This window comes from Leptonychotes weddellii, chromosome 12 (genome assembly GCF_054177405.1).
Source record: "Leptonychotes weddellii isolate Sample4059 chromosome 12, ASM5417740v2, whole genome shotgun sequence".
NCBI classification, from domain to species: domain Eukaryota; kingdom Metazoa; phylum Chordata; class Mammalia; order Carnivora; family Phocidae; genus Leptonychotes; species Leptonychotes weddellii.
The window spans coordinates 36,524,694-36,537,141 of NC_138380.1; the positions used below are offsets into that span (position 1 = coordinate 36,524,694).

At 43.6% G+C, this 12,448-nt stretch overlaps 1 protein-coding gene across 7 annotated transcripts in view; it reads left to right on the forward strand.

Annotated features, from left to right (window-relative positions):
• Positions 1-12,448, forward strand: part of ELMO1 (engulfment and cell motility 1) — a 518,756-nt gene that overhangs the window by 83,353 nt on the left and 422,955 nt on the right. The gene's annotated exons all lie outside the window — the stretch shown is intronic.

Below are 12,448 nucleotides of genomic sequence, written 5' to 3' on the forward strand. Positions count from 1 at the left end.
GTCACCGACAATATTATGTTAGTACCAAGTGGGAAGGTACAATAGGGATCCATAATGGAAAAATGCCTAAAGCCTCCTTCTTCCTCATGAACTGTATTTGTTGTAAAACCCTGGATTTGCAGATTAATAGAGCTAATATTGACTGGCTCTCACCATGTGCCAGGCCCTGTTCTAAACATTTTGTGTGTATTAAGATCAAAGGAAATTCACTGTAATGGTACAGAACACAGACTTTTGGGCTGGCTAGATTGCTAACTAGCCAAGTTAGTGGCTGGTTTCCTCAGTCTGTATTTCTTCATTTTTAGCATGGGGATTTTGACAGCACGTATGTCCTAGGACTGTTGGGAAGACTGAATGAGTTCATTTACCTGTACTGCTCAGGAGGGTGCCTGGCACATGGTAAGTCATATAAACACTAGCTTTTACCGTCATCATCTTATTACTCATCTCAAGAAAGCTGTGAGATAGGTACTGTGGTTTTCCCCATTTTACAGTTGAGTAAACTGAGGCACAGAGAGCCATTCTCCCAAGGCCACAAGGCTAAGAGGCAGTGAAAGTGGATTAGAATACATGCAATCTGAGTCCAATCTGCGGCTCTAACTGTTGTGCCCTGATGCCTCTCAACTTAATTAAGAAGAAAATGGCCATGAATTTTAGGTGTAATCTGCAGTGAAGCAAAGAGGTCCATAAGGAAGAGGTGAGTAAGAGGGGTATCTCTTGTTTTTTTTTTTAAGATTTTTTATTTATTTATTTGATAGACAGAATGAGAGAGCGAGAGAGTATGAGAAGGGGGAGGGTCAGAGGGAGAAGCAGACTCTCAGCTGAGCAGGGAGCCTGATGTGGGACTTGATCCCAGGACTCCAGGATCATGACCTGAGCTGAAGGCAGTCGCCTAACCAACTGAGCCACCCAGGTGCCCCGAGGGGTATCTCTTGTACTGGTGGGTTGAACTTGACCACTGGTTCCTCTGGTTGAGTGTATACATCCATTGACTTGATAGTGGTCAACAGATTGGCCAAGAGCTTATCTTCCATTTGGAGTATTCAGTCCTACTTCAATAAATGACATCGCCATCTCTTCTGTTAAGTAAGCCAGAATCCTGGGTCACCCTTAGCTCCAGCTTTTCCCTCATTTCTGTATCTAGTCTATCATTAATTCCTGTTGATTTTTATTTTTTAAAGGCCTCATAAATCCTTCACCTTCTCCATTGCCAAGGCACCATATCAGCCCAAGCCACTGTGCTCAATCTCTTTCTTACCAAACTCCACCAGTCTGACTATTCTTGCTGCATTCCAGTGTGTTCTTCCCATAGCCTAAGGCAAAATGCAAATCTTATAATCTTGTGCCATGGCCTAGAACATTACCCATTTTCACATTCAAATCCAAATCTGTCTGATTCCAAAACCTGTCTTCTTTCTTACGCCATCTTGCCTCTATAAAGTTTGGAGCAGTTAGCTTTGATTTGAAGAGATGAGAAAAGTAAGATTCTTAGGTGTCCAAGTAAAATCAGGTTTTCTTTGACCTCATTCATTAAATTCATGCCTCAGATAATTAGGTCCTAGAATCTGACCCCATTACCAGACCTGTCAGCAGAACTCAAGTGTTCCATAAAGATTTATAATATCTGACCTCTTTTCTAGGCAAGGCAGAGTATATCGTAATAGTAAAATGATAAGATGCATGACAGCCTTTTCTATTTTTTTTTTTTTCACAATCTCGCTCACATTTTTGTGGTTGTTTTTATTATTATTGGTTTGATTTTTGCCTGACTGAGTCTTTATCAAAGCAGATATTAACAGGTTGAATCCCAAGTTTTCCAGAACTGAGTGCAGATAAAAAAGTTTTTTTAAAGATTTTATTTATTTATTTATTTGACAGAGAGAGAGCACTTGCAAGCACAAGCAGGGGGGAGGGGCAGAGGGAGAAGCAGGCTCTCTGCTGAGCAGGGAGCCCGATGTGGGGCTCCATCTCAGAACCCTGGGATCATGACCTGAGCCGAAGGCAGACGCTTAACTGACCAAGCCACCCAGGTGCCCCTAAAAAAGACTTTTAAATCATCAGCATCCTGTTCATTTACCAAAGTAAATTTTAAAAGGTACTCAGCAAACTGCCACACTGAGTTAGAAGTCCCTCTGTTTTCCTCTTGTCAGCTTTTAATCTCCCCTCTTCCCAGGGCATGAAAACTGAGTGTAGGGAAGCACTCTCCAGGGGAAAGTGAAGAGGAAATGAGCTTGCAACAAAAAAAATCCATCCAGAACGTGATCCTCGGGTTGGCAGTAAGCAGACTGGCAACCCCAGGCTGTAATCAGTAATACTGGTTTTCAGAACAGAACGGCAGACCATCTTTCCCCCAGTTTGTACCAGTTTTATTTTTATTTTTTATTTTTAAATGAACATGGTAAGGAATTTCTAGATTCACATAAATGCCTATGGAAGAGTAATCCTTTTGTTCACCAACAGCAAACACTGGCCCACTGGATCCACTATGATCCTGGTGTTTGTGTGAAAAACTCTTCAAAGTGTGGCCCCCTGTCAGTGCGGATAGCATGTGCCCTGACAGCATTTTATCTTAAGGCACATTGCAGCAAACTTGTGAGGGAGCCCAGATAAAAACCAGAAGAGGAGATTTCTATCATATAATCCTGGGAGTCTTGACAGAGCCTCCCAAGGTGAAGGGGATAAGAGAGAAAAGTCAGGTTTTGTTTTTTGTTTATCTTGCTGGGGGTGTGGGCTTGTGCCTCATTACCAGAGGGATAAGCTGTTGAAAGCCCTGAAAATGGAGGAAATTCATGTTTTCAAATGGAAACTTTCCTGAGAAACATTTCAAAGTTCTATCTAGAGCCAGGATGTGATACCCTAGTAGTACTGCTTGTCACCACTGGCCACAGTGCCTTGGTTCCCACTAAAACCCCAGCTTCTGGGGAGCAGCGGGGCCCAGGTCAGGCAAGCATGCTCATCAGGCCCTAGCCGGATCATGCGTCCCCTCCGTCAACTTGCTGGGTATAACATTACTGCGTTAGGGCTACTCACTTGGAAGACAGGACAGCGAAGTCAGTGAGTAGGGCAGCTGGATGGATCTGGCCCTCAGACTGTGAGGTTGGAAGTCACTCTGCAGGGCTGGAGTGACATGCAGCTGGGAAGCTGTGCAGTGATAGTGGGGCAGGTCCCTCTCCGTGTAGAGAGCACCCCTTCCGTCCTTCTTGAGGGACTCTTAACTGTCTCAGAACTGAAGACCACACCCACTTGTCCTTGGAGAGAAAGGATTGAGAAGCTGAGTCCCCGTCACCTCTCTATACTTAGAGAGCTTTCCTGTGAGACATGGGTCGGGACAGAAGATGGGTCTGTTTTATTCCATCAGGATTTCTGCCCTTGAAAGGCAGGTGGATCCTTCCCGAATCTTAACACTAACCTTCCCCTTCCAATTCCTCCCAGCCTCGTCACTTGCCTAGAAACTTGCGCTCATCTTTTAAAACCCAGAAAAAAGAAAAAGTGATCATATCTCTAAAACCTCCCTGGACTTGAAACTGGGTTATCATTCCTCTCTAGTGTCAGAAGAGTTTGTCCAGTTCTGTTTTGATGCCAAAGGGAGGAAGAACCACCGAGCGGTAGGACCTCTGTGTGTTTCGCTAGGGAGGCCCCGGGGGCTGAAGCCAAGTACCCATGCCTGCTAAATCAGTACTCACTAATACTACCCTAGCAGGCCCTGTTCTCATTGCTTTATATGTTTAGTCTTCCCGGCATTCTGTGAGAAAGTTTCCACTGTTGTTCCAGGGTCACGGAGGAGGACACTGAAGGCTGGGCACGTCATGTAACTGTCCCAAGTCACAGAGCTGTGGGCCTGGCAGGACCCGGCTTGCCACCCAGGCGGACATCTGACCTCACACTCACTCGCCCACTCGTGTTCCCCTGGAGAAATTAAACCCGAAGGGCTGAGGAGGGAGAGAAAGGCAGAGGCTTGTGCTGTGCTGGGATGTGACGCTGTGCCATGCGTGCCTTGCCCTTCAGTGTGACTAACCCTGGGCCCAGCTGTCTGGTGCCAGGCTGAGGACGCATGGCCCAGCACCCCGCCTTCGCGGAAGGCGCTCGCGGCTCATCTGATGCAATCGAATTTCCTAGGGTGGCCTTTAGAGCTCGGCTGTTGCTGGAGAGAGAGGGAGAAAGAAGTTTCACATATTGTTTTTTGATCAGCAGGTTTGGAAACTTTGAGTGTTTGACTCACAGGATGGTGGAAACGCTCCAGCATTTCCTGTGGCCTCGAGTCTGGGTTCGGAGATAGAGAGCTGGGCCTGAGCTTTGCCTCTGCCACTGGTGAATGTCAGCACACATCAGGAGTGACAAGGCTTGCCTGCTGGGAGCAGGGGGGCTGGGGGGGCCTGGGGGGGCAGAAGGGGAGCAGTCAATGGCATCACAACAACTGAAAAGGAATTTGAAAGCAAATATCCAAAAACCAGAATAAAGGAGGAAGTGTGTGCCTTAGTTTGTAAAATAATGACCTTTCCAGTTGAGGTGCTGATTCCCAAAGTGTAAGAGAGCTCCTAGCAAAGGGCAAAGAACCAGCAGCTCAGCTCCTGTCTCCTCTTGTTTCTGAGAGACTTTCTCCAGGAGGAAAAACAAATCTGGAGTAGGCCCTATTCTCACCTCTGAGCACCTCTAATTCTATTCCCATCCAGTGGGACAAATGAATAGCTGCTGCTTGAAGAAGTGCCTGAAGGTTTTCTGAGAAAGGAATTCTGGATTTTAAAAATGCATCATTGGCTTGAGTAATCCTTCACATTTTTTTTTTTTTTAAACCTCTGACTTTGCTTTTAAGGAAAGAGTGATTTATTCATTTATTCATTCAATTGTCTGAAAACTGTTTATTGAGCTGCTGTTCTCCACACCATCTGGTCAGGACTGGAGGTGCAGAGATGAATAAGATCTATGATCCCCACCCTTGGGGGACTCATAAACTAATAGCATCAAGTATGGAGAGGTGCTCTGGCAGGTGCATCGCAAGCACAGAAGAAGACACCCGGGGCAGTTGCTTTTTAGCTTGGGCGGCTGTGGGGTCAGGGAAGTCTCTTGGAGGACCTAGCACAGGAGGCTGGCTTTGAAGTCTAGGTGGGAATATTTGAAGCCAACCCAAGGGTGGGAGGGAAGGACATTCCAGGGAGAGGGAACGTTATGAACAAAGGCAAGAGGCACAAGAATTTGCCATGCCCAGGAAACAGCCAGTAGTTTCAGGAAGAAAGAAAGCCATATTGTCTTGGTGCTTTTCCTCCCCACTCGGTAGACCATGGCGCACCTGCAGAGTGATCCTGACCTGGCTGGGCTGGGGCATGCCGTCTGTGTGCAGTGCTTCCCACAGCCCCTGCAAAAGGCCTGCAAAAGGATGATCTTAAAGAAAAGCCTGTTTGCCGTGACTGACCGAGTCGTCGCGTGCGTATTTGGGGATGGGGTGCAGGGGTGCCGTTGGTGGGGTGGGTGCACAAGGTGGTGCTCAGAAGCAGGCGGGAGCCAGGCTGTGGGAAGTTTATGTGTTACAGGCCCTGAATCACCATCCAAAGTTTTTTGTTTTGTTTTTAAAGATTTATTTATTTGAGAGAGTGAGCAAGAGAGGGAGAAGGAGTAGGGGGAGGGGCAGAGGGAGGCCCGACTCCAGGCTCGATCCCAGACCCTCAGGACCATGACCTGAGCCGAAGGTGGACGCTTAACCAACTGAGCCACCCAGGCGCCCCACCATCTAAAGTTTTAAGGCAGGAAGGGGGAGATGTTGAGATTCAAGCTCTCACAAATACAAATACTCAGTTTCTTCTGCTGTTTATCTTCTGCTCATTTGCACAGTAGAAGTTGTAGTTAATTGAATTTTTACTGTCCACTGTGAATTGGAAAGAGTTACTCAAAAGAATTGGGCTGCTTTCCTGGAGCTAATTCCATAGACGCAGGTGATGATAATTCAATATGGGGCTAAAGGAAAGTTTTCTCTGCCACTTTCCACTGTGTATCTGGCCAAAACTATTCAGCACTTCTTTTTTTCCAGAGAAACAAAGGAGGAAAATGGTCTCAAAGCATCATTTCCCAAAGTGTGTCCCATATGAAACCAGTGCTCCATGAAAAAAAAATTTTTTTCTAGAAAGATACATTTGGAAAATATTATGTATTGCATACGAAAATTTCACAGTACACATATATTACATTAAAGGTCCGAGAAGCCCTATAGTAAAGGAACTTTTTTTAAAAAGTGGTATAGTGATTAAAAACATGGCTATGGAATCAGACAGATGTGGATTGAGTTCTGGCTGGGCTCCATATTTGGATATGAGATCTTGGGCAAGTTACTTGATGTCTGTGCATCTTAGTTTCCTAGTCTGTAAAATGGTTTAGTAATGGTACCGATTTTATAAGGTTGTTACACAAAGTATATGGTACATGAACTAGTTGGTTCCATAATTAGCTATTATTTCATTCAGTGTTTTACAAGAGATTTAACTTTTTCTTTCCTTCCCTTTCCTTTCCTTCTTCTTCATCTTTTTTTTTTTTTTTTTTTTTTACATTACATTACTTAATATCTGAAGGCAGCAGTGTTGTATGGGAAATGCCGGCCGGGCTAAGGCTAATTCCTGAAATGCCTGCATGACTCCTGGTTGTAGGCCAGGAGAGGACAAGCAGCTTCTAGGCAGTGAAGGCTCCGTCAGAAATGTGGACATGCAGGTATCTGAGCTCTAGAACTGGTGAATAAAATATCATTCCTATTTAGCTCCAGGGTTGGATTGTGTAACTTCAGTGTGTGTTTTGTGTGCCAGTTGTCTCTCGAGGGACTGGCAAGATTATAACTCGGGGCAGGTAAACAGATATGATAGGGTTGATGTATTAGTTAGGAGTTTTTCAATTACCAGTGATGGAAACCTAACTCAAACTCACTTAGCATAACAGGGAATTTATGGGCTCATATATGTAGGAAGAGTATTAGGAGAGCTCACAGGATGGAAGAAAAAAGTTAAGGAGCCTGGAGCTCAATATATTAGGACTCTTGTCCCCTTTTCCTCTCTCCTATGTCTCTTCGCTGCTTGTCTTTGCTTCTCCTTGCCCCATCCCTTCCTATCGCAGATGGCCTGTCCCCAAATGGAGGAAGACAGCTGCCAAACAACGCCTCACAGAAAGACAGAACTCCTTCCTTCCAGGCCTCATAGAGTGGTCCCCAGAAATTGATTTGCTTGGATCATGTGTCTGTCCCTCGGACCAATCAATCACTGTTGCCAGGGAGGTGGGCATTGTCATTGGCCCCAATATGCCCACTCTTGGTTGTGGGACAGGACCTGCCACCTGAAGAGAAGAGCTGGAAAAGCTCACTAGACGGACAAAAACCAAAGCTACAAGAGTTCGCTAGAGCTGTGTGTGAGGGAAAATGTGCTAGAGTAAAAGGTCACAAAATTGTCCTCAAGTGGTAGCAAGGTTTTCATGTTTTTATATAAATTCCCTTTCCTCTTGATTTTAGCAACTTAAAAAAATTTTATCTGTTAAGTGATTCTTGTTCCGCATCTCATCTCTCCCTTTTATTTTTTTTTGCAGTTAAAATAGTATATTCATGACTATTACTGCCCACTTTGTAAAGTTGGTCCATATAATACGTTTTTATAAAAGCAAGATTAGAGTCAGTCACCTCAGTGCCCTGCTTTTCAACCAGGGATGATTTTGTCCCTCAAGGGACATCTGGCAATGTCTGGAGACGTTTTGATTGTCTCCAGTTTATAAGCGACCAATTTGATTGTGTAACTGGCATCTAATACTAGGCAGAGGCCAAGGATGCCTGCTAAACATCCCGCAGTGCCCAGGATGAGCCCCACAGCATAGAATTATCGGATCCAAAATGTCAATGGTGCTGTGGTTAAGAAACCCTGCTTTAGTGGTTTCAGGAGAACAGACCTTCTAATAGCCAAATTTATTACTCTACATCTTATGGATTAAAAAGAAATTAATTTTATTTATTTATTTATTTATTTTTTAAATTTTATTTATTTTTAAAGGGTTTTTGCTTTTGCTGTTTTTTTTCTTGCTGGTATCAATGTATGAAAGTGTTATTTTGCCCACATTCTCACCAGTCAATAAAGTTCATTTCTTACCAGTATGGTAGACAAAAAAGGTATGATCTTTTACTTTGCATTTCTCTTATTGCTATTAAGGGTGATCTTTTGGGTATTTATTGATCATACATTTCCTGTTGTGTGGATTACTTTGTTTCTTTTTTTTTAGGTTCTGCAAGTGGTTTTTTTAAAAAATATATATTTATAAGAGATCATTATTAAGGATATTTATACCAGGTTGCAACAGCTATTGCAACTATTTTCTTGATTGTTTATTATTTGTTTTTAAATTTTTATGGTGCTTTTTGGAATGGCAAGATTTTAAGCGTCTTTGTGTCAGATCATCAGCCTCTTCTTTATGCTTTCTGTCTTCAATGTTACATTGCTTTGCTAGGGCTGCCATAACAAAGCACCACGGCCTGGAAGAGTTCAGTAAGAGAAACGTATTGTCTCCCAGTTCTCGGGGCTGGAAGTCTGAGATCAGCGTGTTGGCAGGGTTGGTTCCTTCTGAAGCCTCTCTCCCTGGCTTGTAGATGTCTTGTTCTTACTGTGTCCTCAGATGGTTGTCCCTCTGTACCTGTGTCCAAATTTCCTCCTCTTATAAGGACAGTCAGATAGGAATACAGCCCATGCTAATGAACTCATTTTAACTTAATTACTTCTTTAGAGGCCTTATCTCCAAATACAGTCATATTCTTAGGTACCGGGGGTTAGGACCTCAACATTTTCAGGGGAACACAGTAGCCCATAATCATGTGAGAGGGGCCTCCACCCTCTGGAATATGTAAATATTGGGGGGAAGTTATTCAAATTCGCTAACCCCACTATTTCCATAATCTTTACATAATTTGTCACCAGTAGATAATGATGGCCAGTGGGGCAGAGGACAGTTTTCCTGGGGAGGAAGGAAGGGACAGAGGAGTTGAAGCAAGTCATTTATCCAGCTGTTTGGTGTTTCTTTCCCATTGATCTGCCTTTTGGCTTCTACTGGTCCATCTGTCAGGCTCTTTCAGTGCAATGGTGGGGGCACACAGTTCACCAGGGCAAGTGTGTTAGTTTTTCCATTACACAGCTCCTATAGGAATGTCCTCTTAGGCTGATTTTTTTTTCTCTCTCTCTTAATAGAGTTTGCTGGTGTAACAGAAAGACTAGAAATAAGATACAAGGTTTTAAAGCCATTACAGGGACCGAAAGTGAAAACTATATGGGAAATTGGAGGGGGGTGAAGATCGGATATTTGGGAACTTTATTCTTCCCAAGACCTAATCAGATAGACTGGAAAACATGTAGAGATGTAACAGATCTTTAAGACACTACAGAGAGGTGAGCTTCAAACTCAGAGGCGTGTAGAACTTTGGGCAAAGAACAATGTCTAGAGACAGACAGATTTCTAGATGGAATCAAGAACGGTTTCTCTCCGTTGTCTTGGAAACGTGGCCCAAGGCTAAGAAGGAGACATTCAACAGAGTGATAAAGAAAATTTCCACTTGCTCAAGGGTTATGGAGTCACATCTAACTGACACGCAGACTTGAGTAACTAACTCCCAAATAAAAAGCGACTCCTCCATCCCTCATTAAATTCACTCAACTATAAATAAGCCATTTGACATGCATATTAAGGTTGTAGAATCTTCATGTTAAAATGGGAATAAAGTAAATCAATCAGCAGGCAAGCAGGGACATTGTAGAATTCTCCACCCCTTTCCCAGTTGCCTCCAGGGACTTGAGAGTTACCTTACAAGACAGAATGGTTGGAGTGTCTAGCCAGCTGCAGAGACTTCCCTTTAGAGGCTCTTAAATTTTAGTTTGCATAAGAATTATTATATCAGGCTGTTTACACAGATTTACATGCCTTATATTTACTGGGCAATTTTGACAACATTAGGCTCAGTTTTACTGCTGCTGGCTCTGATGAGCTAGAATTAACTGTTCCTCATGCAAATATAAATTCAAGAGGATAAGATGTGGACTTCTGAGGATAACGATGTGATTGGATTATTCATTCAGCGATTGTGCACCTGACTCTACCCCACGGGAGCCCCATCTGTGCTGTTTGTTGTTGTGGGCAACGCTGATGAGGTCTAATTGGACTTGTCAAGTGAATTCCCAGGGGACTCCCCCTAGCCTCTTGGCTTTCTCAATGGCTCCTTTGTACACTGCTGCTCTCTTATTCTCCACAGGGACTCAGGGAGAGTCACATCATTGTATTCTCACCTGTTCAACAGGTTTGGTCTCAACAGTCTTTGAGAAATAAATACTGGTTAAAGGGGAAGAAAATCACCTTTGGTTGTTGATTCCTGGGTGGTTAGATGACCCCTTTTAGTGTAATTCTAGACTATTTTGTGCAGAGGAGGGAAGAAGAGGTTCAAAATGCATTTTAATTTTCATTACGTATTCTCTTGACCCTCAAAATTGTGTGTTCTTTGTTTGAATAGAGTTACCTAATATTTACACAGTCTATTTTCACATTAGAACCTGTTTTCTTAATTCTTATTCTAGGGTATATAACTGATATGGATCCTGAATTGAAGTGATGTGGTATAGACATAATACATTGTCTGTAGAATTCTCAAGTGAATAAAAGAGCATACAGACTGTGAAGAAGAAGACCCCAGTACAGATCGTCTACTTGTATTTGCATATATGAGACTTCATAATTATTTAACAAGTCCCTGTTGTAGAATATTCAGTTGTTTTTAAGTTTTGGGGGTCATAACCAAAACAGCAATTGTCATTGTTATAGTTAAGTGAATAATTATCTCTTGAGGAAATATCCTAGAAAAATAAAATAACTTAGAGAATACGAAATCGTAAGGCTTTTGGTACAGTTTGCCAAAAGTACCTCTGGAAAGTTGTACCAATTTATACTCTGAGCAGGGACATGAGCTTTCTTCTTTAGGAGTCATAAACCAAGAGCGTCTAGGGAGTCAAGAGAATGGTGAATGACCCTCCCAAGTTATGACCCAACTGCTATTGGAACTACTTTTGCCCTTATTTGGTTTCAGCCACTTGCCTCTTTTAGGAATATGCCAGGCCTGCTTCTGCCTCAGGGCCTTTGCACTGGCCGTTTCCTTGGCCTTTAACATAATTTCTCCAGATGTCCTCCTGGCTCACATCCTCACATCTCACGAGCCTCTGCTCAAATGCTGCCTTCTCAGTGGAGCTTTCCCAGATTTACCTATTTACCATTGTACTTCGGCCGCTCTCACGCAGATACGTTCACACCCTTCAGATGCTCCTTCCCTGCTGCATTTTGCTCTGTATCCCTTGAGCTGTCTAACATCTAGATTTGCTGCTGTATCCCCAGCACTGAGAACAGGCCTGGCACAGAATAGTGGGGCTCAATAATTGTTTGTTGAATGAGTGAACCACTGCTTTGTAGATTTGCTTTTGCCGGTTAGCACTGATTAGCCTCCCAGCAGGCTTCCCTCATCATCCTTGGCCAAAGGAGCAGCAGTTTTGTTTGGGTTCATTTCTGGTACTTGTCAGCTTGGTGGAGTTAGTTATTTCTCTAACTGCCAGTGCTGTCCGGGTGGCCATTAGTAAGTCTGCTATCTTCATCATCTCAGTGATGTCCAGCTACCACTGAGATGGGGATAGTAACTGACAAGGCCTACTCTGGTCTGATAAAGAGCCAAAGGCATGTGTTTGATCAAAATCTGCATACACACATCAATTTCTGAAAAGAAAGGACCAAGAACCCAATAGAAAAGGGACAAAAGATTTGGACAGTTCACAGGAAAGTGGACATGGGACTTTGCCTCCTTATGTTCAACCTCATTCACAATAAGAGAAATACATATTAAATACACATTAAAAGTACACGTGACTGCCTTTTGGGATGCCTGGGTGGCTCAGTTGGTTAAGCGACTGCCTTCGGCTCAGGTAATGATCCCGGAGCCCCGGGATTGAGTCCTGCATCGGGCTCCCTGCTCAGCGGGGAGTCTGCTTCTCCCTCTGACCCTTTCCCCTCTCATGTTCTCTCTCACTCTCTCAAATAAATAAACAAAATCTTTAAAAAAAAAAAGTACATGTGATATATTTCTTCAGTGCATCCAGTGTGCAGATGTTCAGTCTGTTGGTGAGGCTGTGTGGAGATAGGCAGCCTCATCCATTACTGGAGGGAGTGTAGATTGGTGCAATGCCTATGGAGCGATGTCTGGAAATGGCTATCAAAATTTAAAATTGCATATGATCGGGACACCTGTGTGGCTGAGTCAGTTAAGCAGCGGACTCTTGGTTTTGGCTCAGGTCATGATCTCATGGGTTGTGAGATCAAGCCCAGAGTTGGGCTCTGCCCTCAATGCGGAGTCTGCTTAAGAGTCTCTGTCTCCCTCTGCCCCTCCCCTCAAATCCATAAATAGGTCTTTAAAAACATAGAATAAAAT